The following is a 17,227-nucleotide window of genomic DNA, read 5'->3' as shown; positions in this document are numbered from 1 at the left end:
TTCATTATCCAATATGTCTAGATGTAGGAGATTTATGTGGTTGTGTTGCTGTTTGAGAATTAAAAATGCTTCTAAGATATAGAGGTTAACAACGCTTTGAAAGTTCTTTCTATATCTCTTCTTGTTATAAAGTCATCATGACGGAAAAGTGCATTTTTCAGACCATTTTCTTTTCTTTCTCCTAGATTTAACTCAGGGAATTTGTGACCTTTTAGTCCAATCACAAAACAAAAGTCTTTCAACCCAAATTCTGTTATATGTCCATTAAAGCTGAAAGCAAGGACATTAGTTTTTTCTTTGTATGGCATTGTTTTCTTAATAGAAAATTCAGGAATTGTGTTGATATTTTGGCCATTTTAATGTTAAGGAACTGGCTAAAATGATTGTTTGTCAAAAATCGAGAGAGAATTCTTTTGTCTATTTTTTACTTGATCTGATTCAATGTTTCTAAGTTGTAGTATACAGTAATCCTAAGGTTTTTTTGTTCATCTTCCATAATAATGTCATTTGGATAGTGTTTCACCTGTTGAATGACATAATAAATAATATATTTCAAACAAGGGTAAGTTTAAACAAATCTACAAATGCAGAGCACTATAAAGAAAAAGATACACAAATATACAACGTTATACAGACAAATACTCACATTCTAGTTTGTTACCTTTATTCCTTTTTCTTTCTTTATTTTTCTTTCTTCTGTCTTTGCTTTACACCTTATTGATTTGCTACACGATGCTTGGTTATTCTTGCTCACCATCTATTTGAAAAAAAAGAAGACTAAATAAATTATATTCAATGAAATATATACAATCAGTATAGAAACAGACATGTTTGTATGTGAGATAGATCGTGATAGATACAGATTGATCGAAATGAATATAGATTAAGGCCTCTTTGTATAAGATATAGATCGTGCTAGATATATGTGAATGATGAAGATAGATCGAAATGAATATAGACTCATACCTTTTTTATTCTTGCTCACCATCTATTTGTAAAAAGGAAGACTAATATAAATTATATTCAATGAAATGTATACAATCAGTATAGAAACAGACATGTTTGTATGTGGGATAGATCGCGATAGATATGGATTGATCGAAATGAATATAGATTCAGACCTCTTTGTATGCGATATAGATCGTGGTAGATATAACTAGATGATGGAGATAGATCGAAATGAATATAGGTTCAAACCTTTTTGTATGCAAGTCAGTTCGTCGATCGCGACAACTTTGTTGAACTAGTTACCCGGATATAAACGACTGACGAGGAAGACGATTAACGAAAAAGTCTGAGCAAGTTCTTTCACCTTTTTATAGCCCCTTCATTGTGATGGCATTTTTTTACGAGTTATTGGAGTTTCTGTAAATGTTCGTTTATACTTATATAAACGGTCGTTGAAATTTCTCTACACGATCGTGTATACTTAAAAATTTTCATCATCTTTTACTGTTTATTACCTTATCGTTTATATATATGATTACTGTTTATATAATGTACAAAATCGTGTATGTTTGTCATTTATATTTTCAATTGTGATCAGATGCACATTTAAGATAATCGTTAAAGAAAATTTATGCGATCGTTAAATTATTTTGTTATTGTTTAGCACTTATTGTTGATCGTTTATGTATTTGGTAATTTACAAGATCGTGTATCAATTGTATATTATTCTACATGATGCCGTCTAATAATCGTTTATTAACATTAGTCGTGCACGCGGAACGATTAATCGCGTGTTTCTTAGGGTATTTTTGGTATTTCGCATTGTGGGCCTATGAGCTTTTTTCGTTTATGAAATTGTTCTATAAAGTGTAAATAACTTGCCGCTTTATTATATTATTAAAAAGACCCCTTTTTATAAAAAGAAAAAAAAAAGAAAAAGAAAAGAAAGGTTATAAAAGAAAAATTCTATTTCTCTTTTTCTTCTTTTCTTTCCCTCTACCGTCAAGTTTCCCTCATCCATTTCTGCACCAAATTTTAGAGGGGTTTCAAAGGGGTAAAAGGCTGAGAAAAAAAGAAGAAGAAGTTCAAAGATGTATGTTGAAGAATACAAGGAGTTTGCAAGACAAACTTCTCTATAGTTCATTAAACACATCTGTGGTATTCTGATCGATTTGAGCTACGCAAAAAGAATTAAGAGGTAAAGTTTAAATTTACTGAAATCTAACTCATTTGCAAACAAACTTTATGAAGAAAGCTTGAGCAAATTCTGATGTTCATTGGGTGAGTTTTGACAGAGAAGACAGAGCAGATTGTTTTCACGCAGAATCAAAAGATCTTTGGTTTGTTTAGTATTTGAGGGTGTACCAGTGGAGTTAGAATCTCTATTTGGTATGGCTGGAAATCTTATTCAATTTATTGCAACTCTTATGAAGACATTGTGAACCAAAAACGACTAAAAATAAGTTAAATTGTAGGGACAAGTTAAAGGGGTCGTGGTGTACGTGATTGTTAGAGTGATTATGTTTTGAGGGATATCTGAGATTATACACAAGGAATCAGAATTTCATGTCTTGAAGTACATTTTAGAGGATCTCAAAATAAAGATTTTGACATAAAGAAATCTTATTTTGGTTAAGTATTGAAAGAGTTATGATCATTTGAATTTCATGCTACGAACCTAGAAAATTCTGAAAAATGTGTGGAGTATGGTTTATTTTTTTAGAAAAAAAGATAGACTTCTTTAGCATTATTCTTAGTGAGCCATGTCAAGCATAATATTTGAAGATCATAATATTTAGGTTTCTAATACTCGGTTTGATTGTTTGACAGGCCAAAAGGAAATAGGTCAGGTTTACACACTGGGAAACTAGTCTAAGACTGTGAGTGACAAAAACAAGTTTTGAAAATAATTCTTTAATAAAAAAACTGTTTCTTATAACTAAATGTTTAACATGCTTGACTACGAGCTTATAAATGAAATATAATTTGTATGTTTAGTTTTCGAGTATGAGTTTCGAGCTTAGATTTCAAAATGGAATCCACATGTTAGCACGTAATTAATGAGTTCTGAAAAGCGGTTGAAATGGTATTTGTTTAAGCAAAGCATAGTTCAAGCAAGAATTATTTTAAGATTTTCAGTTTTTCCACAAACAAGCTGAGTAAGTTTGAGTTTATGCAAGATTAAGATAAGCATACATGTTTTAGTGTTTTCACATGCTTTATGATATTTTCATTGACTACATGACTGAGATCTTCAGCCTGAGGCTAGAGGATACCGTGTGCACACAGGTTACATTCCGTTGTTGACGTTGAGTATACTTCGTGACAAGAATGCTATCATGAGTGTTGGGTGAGTCCTACTACAACAAAGACGATAAGAGTGCTGGATGAGCCCCATTACATCGTAGAACTAATAAACGTTGGTTGTACTGGGCATGCCCTACACAACGTAATGAAGTCATGTTAGTTAAATAGTTTATAAACAGGAAATGTCTTGCTAGATTTTATAGATATACGTATTAAATGTTTGAAGGAGCTGTTTTCTGAAAATATTTACATTTAACACTTTGCTTGTTAGACTTATAAGTTTTCAAAGATTATCATAAGTTATGATTTACAGTTTTAAAGTATTGTCACTCACTGGGCTTCATAGCTTACTCTTCCAAAATGTTTTATCCACTTTCCAGGTAGAGATCGAGTTCTCGGTGTCTGATAGACTGCTTTAGTCTGTCGAAGCTCCAATATCGATTGTTAGTACGTGGTTAAAGTTGTGCATAGAGTCTGTTGTATTATGATGTATATATCTTTATATGATATAGATACTCTATAGTTTGTGTAAGCTTTAGGAGCTGCGGTTGTTAAACCTTTGTTGGTTATGTTTTGGTTAAGGTGTCTCCAGGTTTACTTGTGCAATCAGTTATTTCCGGGCTACACTTCATGTATGTATATGATTAGTCTAGGTTTTATTGTGTTGTGTTGCATGTATAATAGTTTTTATACTAGATTAGCAAGTTTACCACATTAAAGAATTCGACAGAGTCGACAAATATCGGTAGAGAAAAGTGTTGTCAGCCAGCTTCACGCCGTCTTTCGGTCTAAGCTAGCAGGTAGTCCGAGAGGGGGTGTGACAATGATTACTAATTTCAACAGTTATAAGAGGTCCAATATTAAATCGCCACGTGTCTCTGTCATATCCTTATCTTGGATTTGGATTGGACGGCAATATCAACTCGTTGAGACTTTCTTACGTGGGTAATGATGTCATTACTTTCTGGAGAAGTAAGTCTATTTTGTGATGGGGTTCTTTGTTCAGTCTTTTACCACATAGTGCTTCTTCTCGCATGGACTGTCTTTGCCACGTGTAGTCTTATGGCGTAAGGTAATTCACAATCTGGGCCTCACAGATGTTTTGTCATCTCACCTTATGACTCATCGGACAACCTCTTATCGCTGAGTTCTTGCACTATGTGAGTTCCTTTTACAATTCGCTTCATTCTTTCTTTTCACCATCCTACGCAAAAACACTCAAAAGCATAGTTAATCATGTGTGATGACTTATGTAAAGTGCATTCTCTGATATTATAATTTTTCACTAAAAGCTACAAGTTTTGATATTTTATCTTGCATTTTGGCTCCATTATCTTACCTAAAAGACCACAATAACTTGTATTTCTACAAGTTATCAATAATCATAACTCCGTCCATGTGGGATCCTCCAATGATCCATCAAAATTCTGAGTCATACCTTTTGAAATCTCTCGAGTGCTTAGCCTCAGCTACCAACTAATTTGGTAGGTCATGTGGTGTAACTTGACCTTGAGTAGGGGTTGGCTACGATATTATGGAATCCTAAACGTAACTAAGATATTATGGAATCCTTTACATTTTAGTTATACCATTCCATAATATCTTAGTTACGTTTAACATAGGCAAGGTCATGTACATTACCAAAATAATTTATCATGAAAACATACCTGACGAGTGACGAAGGACTGCATTAGCCCTTGGAACACATATCATAAACTTACGTCATAAGTCACTCTACAGAACCTAAAAACTTAGACTCAGATACCAACTGTAACGACATAACTTTTTTGATTTAAACTGAGGTCATTACTCAAGATAAATAAAATTTTCAAACTTTAAAAAACAAAGCAATATCTATTTATTTTATTAAATAAAATGTAAAACAAACAATCTGAAAAGAAGAGTTTGGCAAACTATAAAAAACTATTAAGAAAATAAACATAATTAGAGCCCTATCTAGTTTAAAAGAAAATGTAACATAAAATGTTCACCAAGTTCTTAACAAAAAGGAAAAAAAAACATCTAACGGTCAAATTATAGAAATCATGGAAATAACGAAAGCTAGAACGTAGAGTCCTCATATGGCAGGTCACTGGTTCTTCTTGTCACTCACCAGCTTGGTTTTTTCCTTATCTTTGCTTGAAAAGTTAAACATAGAGAAATGGTGAGTATAAAAATACCCAGTAAGGGATCCATTATTGGTCCTGCTAGGTGAATCATAACTATCTATTATAAGATATCCTAGGTCATATCAGTTTGGTGATCCTGCAGGAACACACATCAATCATAAAGTAAACCTAAAGGCACACTTAACAATCAATCAGTCATCAATATTAGTCTAAAGGTGGTAATCCCAAGGGACATCGTACATGCAAGATACACTAACCTAATCACCAAAGCTAACAGCCACCATTTGTTCAAATGAGACTACTACAATAAAAAAAATAGTCCAATAATAGGCATAAACATAACATGAAAACATCATCCAACCAACTCCATAGTTACATAATCAATCACATAAGTAAATCAATACAATCCCAGTCAAACCCTCACCTATGCCTATCGATGCATTTTAATTTTCGTCAATGCATTTTAATTAGTCAATCCAATCAGTACAATTCCTTCTTTAATTTGATGGTCAAGTAGTGGGAAATATTTTATCTAAAAAAGAATTAAGTTACAGTTCAAAACCTTTGATATAACTTAAACCACAACTTAACGTAAGCATATCCAAAGTTAAATTAATAATTTTGCCAACAAAAATAATCAATTTAATTAAGCTTAGTTAATCTCTACTTACCCAAATTGGAGTTGAACCAAACTCCAAACTTGATAGGAAATCAAGAATCGATTCCAAAGGGCTCCAATTGCATCTTCAAATATCAAGAAACTAAAAATTAATCCATCAAATTAGATCTCAAAATGGATATTAAATGGTTAACCAAAAACCCATAAAACCACATCTGACTCACCCTTTGACCAAAACAAGACCGACGAACGTGACTCGAATGGAAGAGTGGCGATCATAGTCATACTGGATGAAGGACACGCGAAGATAAGGCAATCAAAGGGTCGCATGAATGGCTCGAATAAGGAGGGTGCTTGGTTGGGCTCCTTACTTGCAACGTAGCTCGAACAAAGAAGAAGAGACTCACCCTTTAACCAAAACAAGACGAACAAGTGATGATCCAAATGAAGGAGCGGTAGATGGAGGACTCGTAATAGTTGGGCAGCTAAAGGGTCGGCATGGATAGCTCGAACAAGGAGGGGTGCTTGGTTGGGCTTCTTACTCGTGATGTACCTCAAACGAAGAAGGGAAAGCAAGCGCAGACAAGCAAAGAATATGAGATGCTTGCGGCTTGGCTCATGGCAAGGCTTGGCTAGAGGCTGGTCGCGATTGCTTGCTAACCAATCGTCAGCAGTGCAACTAGGAGGAAATGTGTGGTGAAGCTCGGTGGCCGAACTTGCACCGTGTTGAACTCTTACACTTGACAACAATTATAACCTTCCTAAATAACTTGGAATCAAAACTACATTCAAGCTTGCAATAAAAGGAACTCAACAAAAATTTAGGCTTATACACTCAACAACTAGGCAATGGAAGGTGGTTATGGAACTTGAGCACTAGGAAGTTTAAATTTCTAAAAGTTACTAATGAATATTTGTTTCCTATCAAAACAAATATATATCATCCTAATACAAGAGTATTACCAATAGTACCCTTTTAGATAACTGAAATTTTTCATCAAGAATTTGAAACCTTGAATCCCGAAACTTCTCAAGAAGCTTACTAAAATATTATTTTCTAGAAGGAAAATATTTGATGAGGAGCTATCAACTACTATAATGTTCTCTTGTGACAATTCAGCACTGAAAATTTGAACAAAGAAATAAGAAAACTTTGTTCAAGAGTTTACAGGAAAATAGCAAACATTCCATAAAAATACACATTATCATCTCATAGCAATAATTTTCATAATGGTTACGAAAATAGATGCAAATGCAAAAGGAGAAAAAACAAGTTTTAACAATGAGCATATAGTGTTTACTCAAACTATCAAAGAAGTATACATCTCGAGAAAGTTTGATTAAAAGGATCTATCATGATTTAAGATTGAAGAGAAAATAATAATTAGAAAAAAGACAGTAATAAGCAAGCATGGTTGCTAACTTGAATTTCATCACAAATGGTTCTAATGCTAACTTGAATTTCATCACAAATGGTTCTAACTTTTGCTTCTTCACTAGAAAAAAAATGCATTGCTTTGAGCTTCCTATCAAGGAATAAGATTTTAACATTAAAATCTAACAATGTTAATATAACATATCATACAGCAACAACCATTTCATTTAATATACACACATTGATAGAGATGAAACGAGCAGGGTAGAAGAAAGACCAAAATTCTACCCTCAGTGCAATTAATTAACAAAAATCATAAACCGAAAAACAATTAAATAAAGGGTTTTAAAAAAAAAACTTATGTTTGAAGCTCCGATTGATGCTTGAACCACCACTAGGGTTGACCTACTATCCTCCAAACTCAAAACCAGGTTGTGGGACCCGTTGGATGAAGGAAACCCGGAGAGAGAGAAAAGATGGAAAAATATGGCTAAGAGTTTGGATTTTAATATTTTATTTTTGAAAAACCAAATAGAAAAAAAAAACAGCCCAATGTTGTTTTAAAAAATAATGCCAAGCCTTTTTTTTGAAGTTCTAAGAGCCCAATTTATAGAGAACTTACATGCAAGGTTACATGTGCATGCAAACACATGGGCCAACAACACATAACTCAATAACCATTACTGGGCTTAATGTCTTTATAGTTTGCTAACGCCTAACCCACTATAGTTAGTGGGTTTATCATCCAACAAAATGTTGGATTTTCTCACCAACTTTGGTCAAAGGGTAAAATTGTCATTTAGTCAAAGTCAAACTTTGACTTTTCAAACCAAAAAGTCAACATTTTGACTTTTTACAATTTTGTCCGTCTTGACTAATTTTGACCTTCCGAGCATGAATCCGCATTTATTTTCTCAAGATTCAAATCACATTTGAATGTATCGCCGGTCAAAGTTTGACTTTTCAAAAGTCAACATTTGACTTTTTACAACTTTGACTATTTCCATCTTTTTTAAGCTTCCGAGTATGTAACCACATTCATATCTTTAATATTTAAATCACATTTAATCATAAAGCTCTATTAGTAAACTAAAACCGACTGCTATATCACATATACTTGTCGATTTCTCTCTCCTCTCCTATTTCAAACAATTTAACTCATTCCATCATACTATTCTAAGTTTATTCCATATGAGCTAGTAGGGGAACCTAATGGATCTATAGATCATGGGCTCCAACGATCTGAGATTAACAGGTTAAACTCTTTTATACCGAGCTAATCAACATTCGTTAACTAACGGGTCATTCCACTAAAGTTCCGTAACTTCACTCCCCTCACTATATATATATTTGTGTCCATTTGATATAACCATGATCAGTAAGTTAATTCTTCACAGGTTGTTCGTAAGCTTGGCTGGATCGAAAAGTAATATTTTACCCTCAAGACTACATCTTTCTCCTTAAGTGCCACTGATTCACTATTGAACAATTGGTTTTAAGGTACAACCTATAAACCGAATCCCTCTTAGGCCAACGAGAGGGTGAGGCTCCTTTGTTCAAGACTTGGATTCAGTCCTTAAGGGAACAACCTATCTACTAACCCTAAAGCGGGTAGGAGTAAATTCCGTCTTGCACCCTATGTTCCCAACTATCCACCCGATTTTACCCCTGAGATAGGCGGCTTATTGGGCCAACGCTAATGTGTTGCTCTCACCTATACAGATCTAAGGATAATCTCGTGTGAATAGGAGTTCACAGTTAGCTCGTAATTAAGATTAAGTTACCTAGGTCATCAATTATTGAGATAGTTAGTTTTAAACAGTAAACGGCGTTATAATGTAAAAGTGACTATTTCATGGTTCTGTCTTATGTAAACCTTTTACATAGGATGACCCCACTTCCATGTCTCTACATGAACGATTCAGGATTACATCGTTTGTATTAACTACAAAACGGGTCGCATCCATAATATCTCTAAATAAGGTGCCCAACCTTTATTTATATACTATAGACTATTTAGGCTATTTACTCGAACTTAATCCATATTTATGTCTTTACATAAAGTTTAAGTTTACTCAAAATAGCCTTGGGATCTTAGTTTATTGGATTTAAGATTATAGTATTCAATTACTCAATAACGACTTTATTGAAAAGAATATGATTACAAACTACGAGTTTTAGGACATAAATTCCAACAAACTCCCACTTGGACTAAAGCTCCTAGTGGGATGAAAATGTTTGAATTTAACCATAAGAGAGAATAATACATATGAGTACCATAAACATATGAATATAATAAATTAGGGCACATGTCCAATAAGTCTCCCACTTGTCCTAGTTTACAAGCATCGTAGACCTAAATTTTGTAGGTGAACAGACACTTTAGCCATGAGGGCTTTTGTAAAAGGATCAGCAATGTTTTGCTCGAAAGAAATCTGGGTCACTACAACGTCACCATGATGTACAATTTCCTTGATGAGATGGTACTTACATTCGATATGTTTTTCCCGTTTATGGCTTCTAGGTTCTCGTGAATTTACAACTGCACCACTGTTGTCACAGTATAAAGTGATTGGCAGATGCATATTTGGAACACTTTTCAGATCTGTCAAGAATTTTCTTAGCCATACTGCTTCCTTTGCTGCTTCACAAGCTGCCACATATTCAGCTTCTATTGTGGAGTCAGCTATACAAGTTTGTTTTACGCTTCTCCATACTACTGCTCCTCCATTTGGAGTGAATATTAATCCTGATGTAGACTTTCTAGCATCTTTATCCGTTTGGAAATCAGAATCAGTGTACCCAGTAAGGATTATATCCTTTGTACCATATATGAGCATGGAGTCTTTTATTCTTCTAAGATATTTTAGAATATTCTTAACGGTTGTCCAGTGATCACGTCCAGGATTGGGCTGATACCTACTGACCATCCCTACTCAAAAGCAAATGTCAGGTCTAGTACATAACATTGTGTACATCAAACTTCCAACACATGTATCCTATAAGATTACCAACCTTTAAACTTTTAAGAAGGCCACAAACAACATGGTTCAAAACAAGATTTAATTTGAGATAACAATCCATGTAATAATCAAACTAAAGTTTAGTAGACGGCAACTGAGGTACATCTTTGAGAGTAGTAACGTAAATTTGTTTCCTCTCACCCAAATTCTCAACTTACTTGGTTCATCAACTATATTCATATCCTTCCAATTTTTATCTTTTCTTTTTTCATTTAATTCACAATGAGCTCTATTATTATTATTTTCCTATCCCACATGAATACACCGCCAATAAATGTAACAGAGATCACACATCAACAAGTAACTTCAAAGTTGTTCATATGAAAAGAAATAAAGCCAAAAGATCAAACTTGTTGGCATCTAAGACCTCATTTCTCCAATGCAAGACTGAGCTGTCGGTGTTGTTCTGCTAGTGGCTCAAGATCTACGAAGGCGCGTCGGTAGAAGCAAGTGACGAGGACGATGGTGGCATAGTGACAGAGTGATAATGGTGAGTAACTTCATTTATTTAGGGTTTAAGCCTACTATGCATCATAGGGATCTCTTCTTCGCAGGTATGTGATACAAATCATATGAGGGATTTTAAAAGTGAGAACTCTCGATGCAACCTTTTAAGTGTCGAGAGTTGTTGGGGAACTGCCTACGAGTTAAACATAGCGTCAACATTTCCCAACAACTCTTGATGCTTATAAGGTTGTGTTGAGAGTTCTAACTTATGTCCCAATGCCTACCCAACATGCGACGTTGGGAGATGTTGACTAGTGGTTGATGTTTTTCTGATGCGTCAGGAGACACCCTATCTGTCCCACTCCAATATTTGAGGTATTTTTTCCAACTTATTAGTCTCATTCCTTTATGTATGATGGGTTATGTTGTTTGAGTTGGGTGAAAAAGAGAAGAGTTGATTTTATTAAAAAGAAAAGAAGAAGAAAAAGGAAAAGGGAAATAATAATATAATAATAAGATATTATTATTATATCTTATTATTATTATTAAGTTTTTTCTTTATTATTTAGGATTTGATTCACGTGCCCAATTCATCACCATCTTTTTCTCTTTCATTTCACCCTAGTCGCACGCTGCCTCTCTCTCTGGTACGTCGTCGTCGTCGTCCGTCGTTTATGCGCTAGCCACTCAGATAGAGCTAGCCCTCACCGTCTGTCACAGATCCGTTGTCTATCGAAGCCGAAGCTCATTGCCTTTAGTCGTTCATTCTTGACCTGAGCTAAACGACGTAGTGTCTTGTCGTCTCGCATCAGCAACGTCCTCTTCGTCGCAAGCTTCTCGTCATAACGTCTCTTCCTTCAGCTCTCCGTTCCAGCAAGTCGTGCAGTATCAAGATAGATCTGTTGTTTTTTTTTTTCACCTAAGTTGTCAGCTTCAGTCCCAACCCGCGCACGCCGATCTGCTTCTTGTTGAGTCATTCGAGCCCCACTTAATTCTACTTTACACGTCGTCATTTGACTTAGTTTGTCCACCGCTACCTCTATCGTATTGTAAGTCGATGTGGGTTTGTTGGGTAAGGGTGAAATTGTGGGTTTGTAGTTGTTTTCATAGCTATTTTAAGTTCTAATGTTGGATTAATTGGTTGGATTGATATTGGTTGCTTGAAGGTGCCATTAGGGAAGTAGCACTCGAATTCTTGGGTTCGGACAAGCTTGTTTTGGAATTCAGTTCCCCATCTACTTGGATGTGTTATAGAATTCACATTTGGATGAATTGAATGAATGAGGGAATTTATGTAACGACCCAAAATATAAGTAATTTTAACTTTAGTTATCTTGGAGTAATTTTCATTATGCTAGAATTATTTTGGAGGTTAATTGAGTTATTTTCTGAAAATTATGACTAATTAAATATTTTTTGGGAAAATGTTTAATTAGTTTAAAGATTTGGAGATTTAGAATCGTCAGATGGTTTGAAATTGTCATGGACTTCTCTTTTTAGATCGTCTAGTGAAAGTTCCCTTGAGGAGGTTATTGCTCAAGGAGTTTGAGTGTGGGAAAATTCCATAGTAGGCCAATTAATTGATGTAAAATTGCCTTATGCTATGATCCAATGCCTTATATAGACAATCTAGGGGAAAGTTGAAATACCCATGATTACTATTCTGGAAAATGATCTCATTTGCTTTTAGTTTAGGAGCTCCAAATCAGTTAACTGGATTCTCTCACACAGACCATGGCATCTTGGGGGTACACCTATGCTACTTAGGAAATGGACTTCAGATATTGTTCCTAAATCCTTTGTTTTCAATTCAATTCTTGTCTGGATTAGATTGGATAGAGTCCCTATGGAGTTGTGGACAAAATCGGGTTTGGTTTTTGTTGCGAGTGTTGTAGGTAAGCCTATAACTTTAGATTTGGCCATTAAGGAGACACGTAGGCTTTCTTATGCTCGTGTATGTGTAGAATTAGATGTGGATTCTCCTATGCCTGCTGAAATTACTGTTAATCTCAGAAGGGCTAATTTTATTGTTACTATAAATTATGAGTGGAAACCACACAAATGTAAATTGTGTTGTGCTTTTGGGCACTCTGGTGGAAAGTGTTCTATAAATGTAGACAGTAAGGTACAACGAAAGGAGGCGTGAGCAAGGTTATTCCTAGCAAAAGGGATGATTTGACTAATATGGCATGTGGGGAAGTTGTACTAGAGTCGTTTAAACAGTTGGAGGAAGGTGAAATCAGGAGTTCTTCGAATAGGCCTAGTTGTCAAGTAGAGAAGGAGGTAGGTAAATGAGGTTGCAATTACTTCTGGTTGGTCGAGCATGGGGATCGTTTTGGGAGATTTTAATGCTATTAGATTGCATTCTAAAGCTTTTGAGGAGTCTCCTCTTTAGGGTGATATGGAGGATTTCGATTTAACTATTAGTGATGCTGACTTAGTTAAGCCTTCGATGCAGGGTAATTGGTTTCCTTGGAATAGTAAGGTTCATAGGTCGAATGTGTTGCGACATCTTGATCGTATTCTTGTGAATAATGGTTGGTTATCTATATGGCCTAATTTTTTGGTTAATGTGTTACCGTGGGGTATTTCGGATCATTCCCCTATTTTATTATATCCTAGCTTTTAGCATAATTGAAGAGTGGTGTCATTTTGATTCTTCAACTATTGGGTGGAGGACTCTTCCTTTATTGATGTGGTTTCTTCATTTTGGGTTTGCCATGAGAGTATCTCACCGTTAGTGAGTCTCATAAGGAATCTCCATAATTTCAAACCTACCCTTCATAGACATTTTGGTGGGCACATCCGGTGTCTCAATAAGGAGGTGTGTCATGCATAGGAGGACATGGATAGGGCTTAGAGAGAGGTAGAGCATAACCCTGTGTCAAATGTTTTGAGTTGTCAAGTAGACCTTGCAACTGAGGCCTTCTGGATGGCTGTTAGATTGGAGAAAGCCTCTCTTCGTCAAAAGTCCAGGATTCGATGGTTGGAACTTGGTGATCAGGCCTTCTTTCGTCGTTTTGTTTGTTGTCATATGGGCCGTAATTTTTACTTTCTTTAATTGATTCGGATGGATCTAGGTTAACTTCTGATGATTGGGTGGTTCAATTGGCAATTAATTATTTTCGTAACAATTTGGGTTCCCAGGAGATTAACTATAAGAAGTTGTCTCTCTTGGTTGACATTGTGCAGTTTAGGTGGTCTGAGGAGTGTTACCAGGCGTTATAGGCTCCTATCAGTCATAAGGAGGTTAGAAGGGTCTTATTTTCTATGGATAGCGGAAAAGCTCTTGTTCATGATGGGTTCTCTGTTGGGTTCTTCAAATGTTTATGGTTTTTGGTTGAAGAGGATTTTTGTGATGTTGTTTTGCATTTCTTTGAGACTTGCTATCTCCCTCATGGAGTTAATGCTACTGCTATTACCCTCATTTCTAAGTGTTGTGGGGTTGAGCATATGGAGGATTTATAGCCTATTTTCTATTGTAATGTGATATATAAATGCATTTTTAAGATTTTGGCTGATAGGCTTCCTATGTGGCTTCATTTTTTTTATTAGTGGTAATCAGTCTACTTTTATTCTTAGGAGGAGTATTATTGATAATATTTTTCTTTGTCAGGAGCTGGTTGGGGGTTATCATCTTAACTCTGGTAAGCCTTAATGTACTATGAAAGTTGATCTTCAAAAAGCTTATGACTATGTTAAATTGGACTTTTTGTTTGGTTTGTTGATTGTTATTGGTACTCCTTTAAGGTTTGTGAGCTGGCTTAGAGTCGTGTTACTTCTCTAATGTTCTCCATTATGATTAATGGTTCCTTGGAGGGGTTTTTCCATGGCAGGAAAGGTTTTAAGGCAGGGTGATTCTTTATCTTCATTCCTTTTTGTTATGGTGATGGGGGTTCTTTCTCGTATGTTGAATAGGCCACCCCAGAGTTTCCAATTTCATCAGCGTTGTGAGAAGGTTATTTTAACTTACCTGACTTTTGCTGACGACCTTATGATATTTTATGTTGTTGATGGTTCCTCTCTGAGTTTTGTTCGTGAGTCTCTTCAGAAGTTTGGTGAGTTTTCGGGTTTGTTTGCAAATCTTGGAAAAAGCTCTATTTTTTGTTGTGGGGGTTAGTAATGAGGTTGCTTCTTGTCTGGCTGCTAGTTTGGGTTTTGTCCTTGAGAATCTCCCTGTTCACTATCTTGGTCTCCCGTTACTTTCTAGTAGGTTACATCTTAATGATTGTGTTCCTCTTATTCAGCGTATTACTAGTCAAATTCGTTCTGAACTGCTAAAGTTCTATCTTTTGTTGGTAAATTGCATCTTGTTCTTTCTGTGCTTCGCAGTTTTCAGGTTGATTAGACTAGTGTGTTTGTTCTACCTGCGAGTTTGTTGTTTAGTTTTATGTCCTAAAACTCGTAGATAGTAAATATAATTCATTGACCGTTATTAATAAAGTGTTATTATTATAATTTCAATAAGTGTTATTGATTATATTATTAGTTTTGTATTAATAACCTAAATCCAATAAACTAACATCCTAAGTTGTTTTATGAGTCTTGAACATTATGTAGAGACATACAAGGATCAATGTTCGAGATACAGCTTAAAGGGTCTATAGTCTAGGGATAAGGTTGGGTACATTATCCTGGTAACATTATGGATACGTCTCACTTTGTATTTGATACAAATACAATGATCCAACGCGTTCGTGTAAGTGATATACAAGTGAGGATATCCTATGCAATAATTTTGCATAAGACCGGAGCACGAAATAGTAACCATAGATGTAACTTCGTTAATTAGTTGGGTTTCTATTTCATTAGGATAACCTAGGTAACTTAGTCTTAACCCTGAATGTATTTGAACTCTCGTTTGCAAAGGATTGTCCTTTGATTTGTACAGGTGAGAGTGGCTAGATTACCGACTCAATAAGCTATCATTTTGGGGACAAGACCGAGTGGGAAGCTGGAAACATAATCACACAAGATGAAATTCACTCCTTCCCGACTTTAGGGTAAGTAGATAAGTGTTCCCTTAAATGATGTATCTAGGACTTGAACAAAGGGCCCTACCCTCTCTATGACACGAGAGGGATTTCTGTTTAGTGGTTGGACCATAAACAGGTTGTTCATTAGAAGAGCGCTAGTATTTAAGAACTAGAAGTAATCTAGAGGTAAAACAGTAATTTGACCTAGCTTGTGTTACGAACACTTGTGAAGGACTAACTTACTGGTATTGGTCTATATCCGTGGACACAGAAATATATCTACAGTGAGAATAGTTCAGCTGTGAGTCTTTAGTGGAATGTACACATTGTTAAAGAATATTGATTAATGTGGTTAATGAGTTTAGCCAATTAATCTAATATCGTTGTAGTTTCTGATATGTAGGTTCATTGGTCCCCTTCCTAGCTTGTAAATGGTTATGAGATTTAATTGTATTGGTTACAATTTGAAATGTTCAAATTTACTTTAGGAATTAATATAATGTATGGTGATACATTATAATATAAAGTTTATATTTTAATTAAACTTTATTAGATAAGTTTAATTTTGGATATGATTCAAAATTAATTTATGAGAGAATAAAATATTTGAATAAGTTCAAATATTAATTCAATGTGAATTAGCTTCATATTAAAATTATATGTTAAAATTTAATGTGTATATGATACATATTAAAACTATAGATTATGAGAGAAATTTATATTTGAATATGATTCAAATTTGGATTAAATTAAATATATGATATTTAATTTAGCAATCAATTAATTGGAGAATTAATTAATAGTTTAGTTTAATTTGATTTAATTAAATTAAAACCATAGGTTATGTGAGAGATACTCATTTAAATATTATTTAAATGAAATATTAATTAAATATGATTTAAATGAAAATATTAATTAAATATGATTTAATTAGTTAATTAATATTATTTTAATTACAATAAGTTATTATTAAATTAATAGGGAATATGGGTGGTTTTCCCACGTTCCCAAGTTTTCTCTCAACTTCCCACTTCTTAAATCTGAAGAAGAGGGAGAGATCTGCATAACACAGAAGAACAATTTTGTGATTTTGGCATACGCTTCAATTCTCTCGGAAAGAAAAATTTTTCTAAAAATTTCCTTCTCCAATTTTGGTTCCCACAAACCAATCTCAACCCAGAGAATAGAAAGATTTCCAAGTGGTGGTTTCCCAATTTAGAGTTTTGTAGATCCAGAGACGTCAACGTGCGTAAGTTTCTTGTTCTTCATTCTTTGTAATTTATTTCTTGAAAGCATGTTTAGCCATAAGTAAATTAGATTTTGCCAATGTACTGGTATTTTTAGGTTCCTAACGTAATTTGAGTTATGGTCTCTGTTATTTATTCCATTGTGCAAGAGTTTTC

Source organism: Cucumis melo, chromosome 9 (genome assembly GCF_025177605.1).
Source record: "Cucumis melo cultivar AY chromosome 9, USDA_Cmelo_AY_1.0, whole genome shotgun sequence".
In the NCBI taxonomy this organism is placed as follows: Eukaryota; Viridiplantae; Streptophyta; class Magnoliopsida; order Cucurbitales; family Cucurbitaceae; genus Cucumis; species Cucumis melo.
This window is presented reverse-complemented; position numbering follows the sequence as displayed.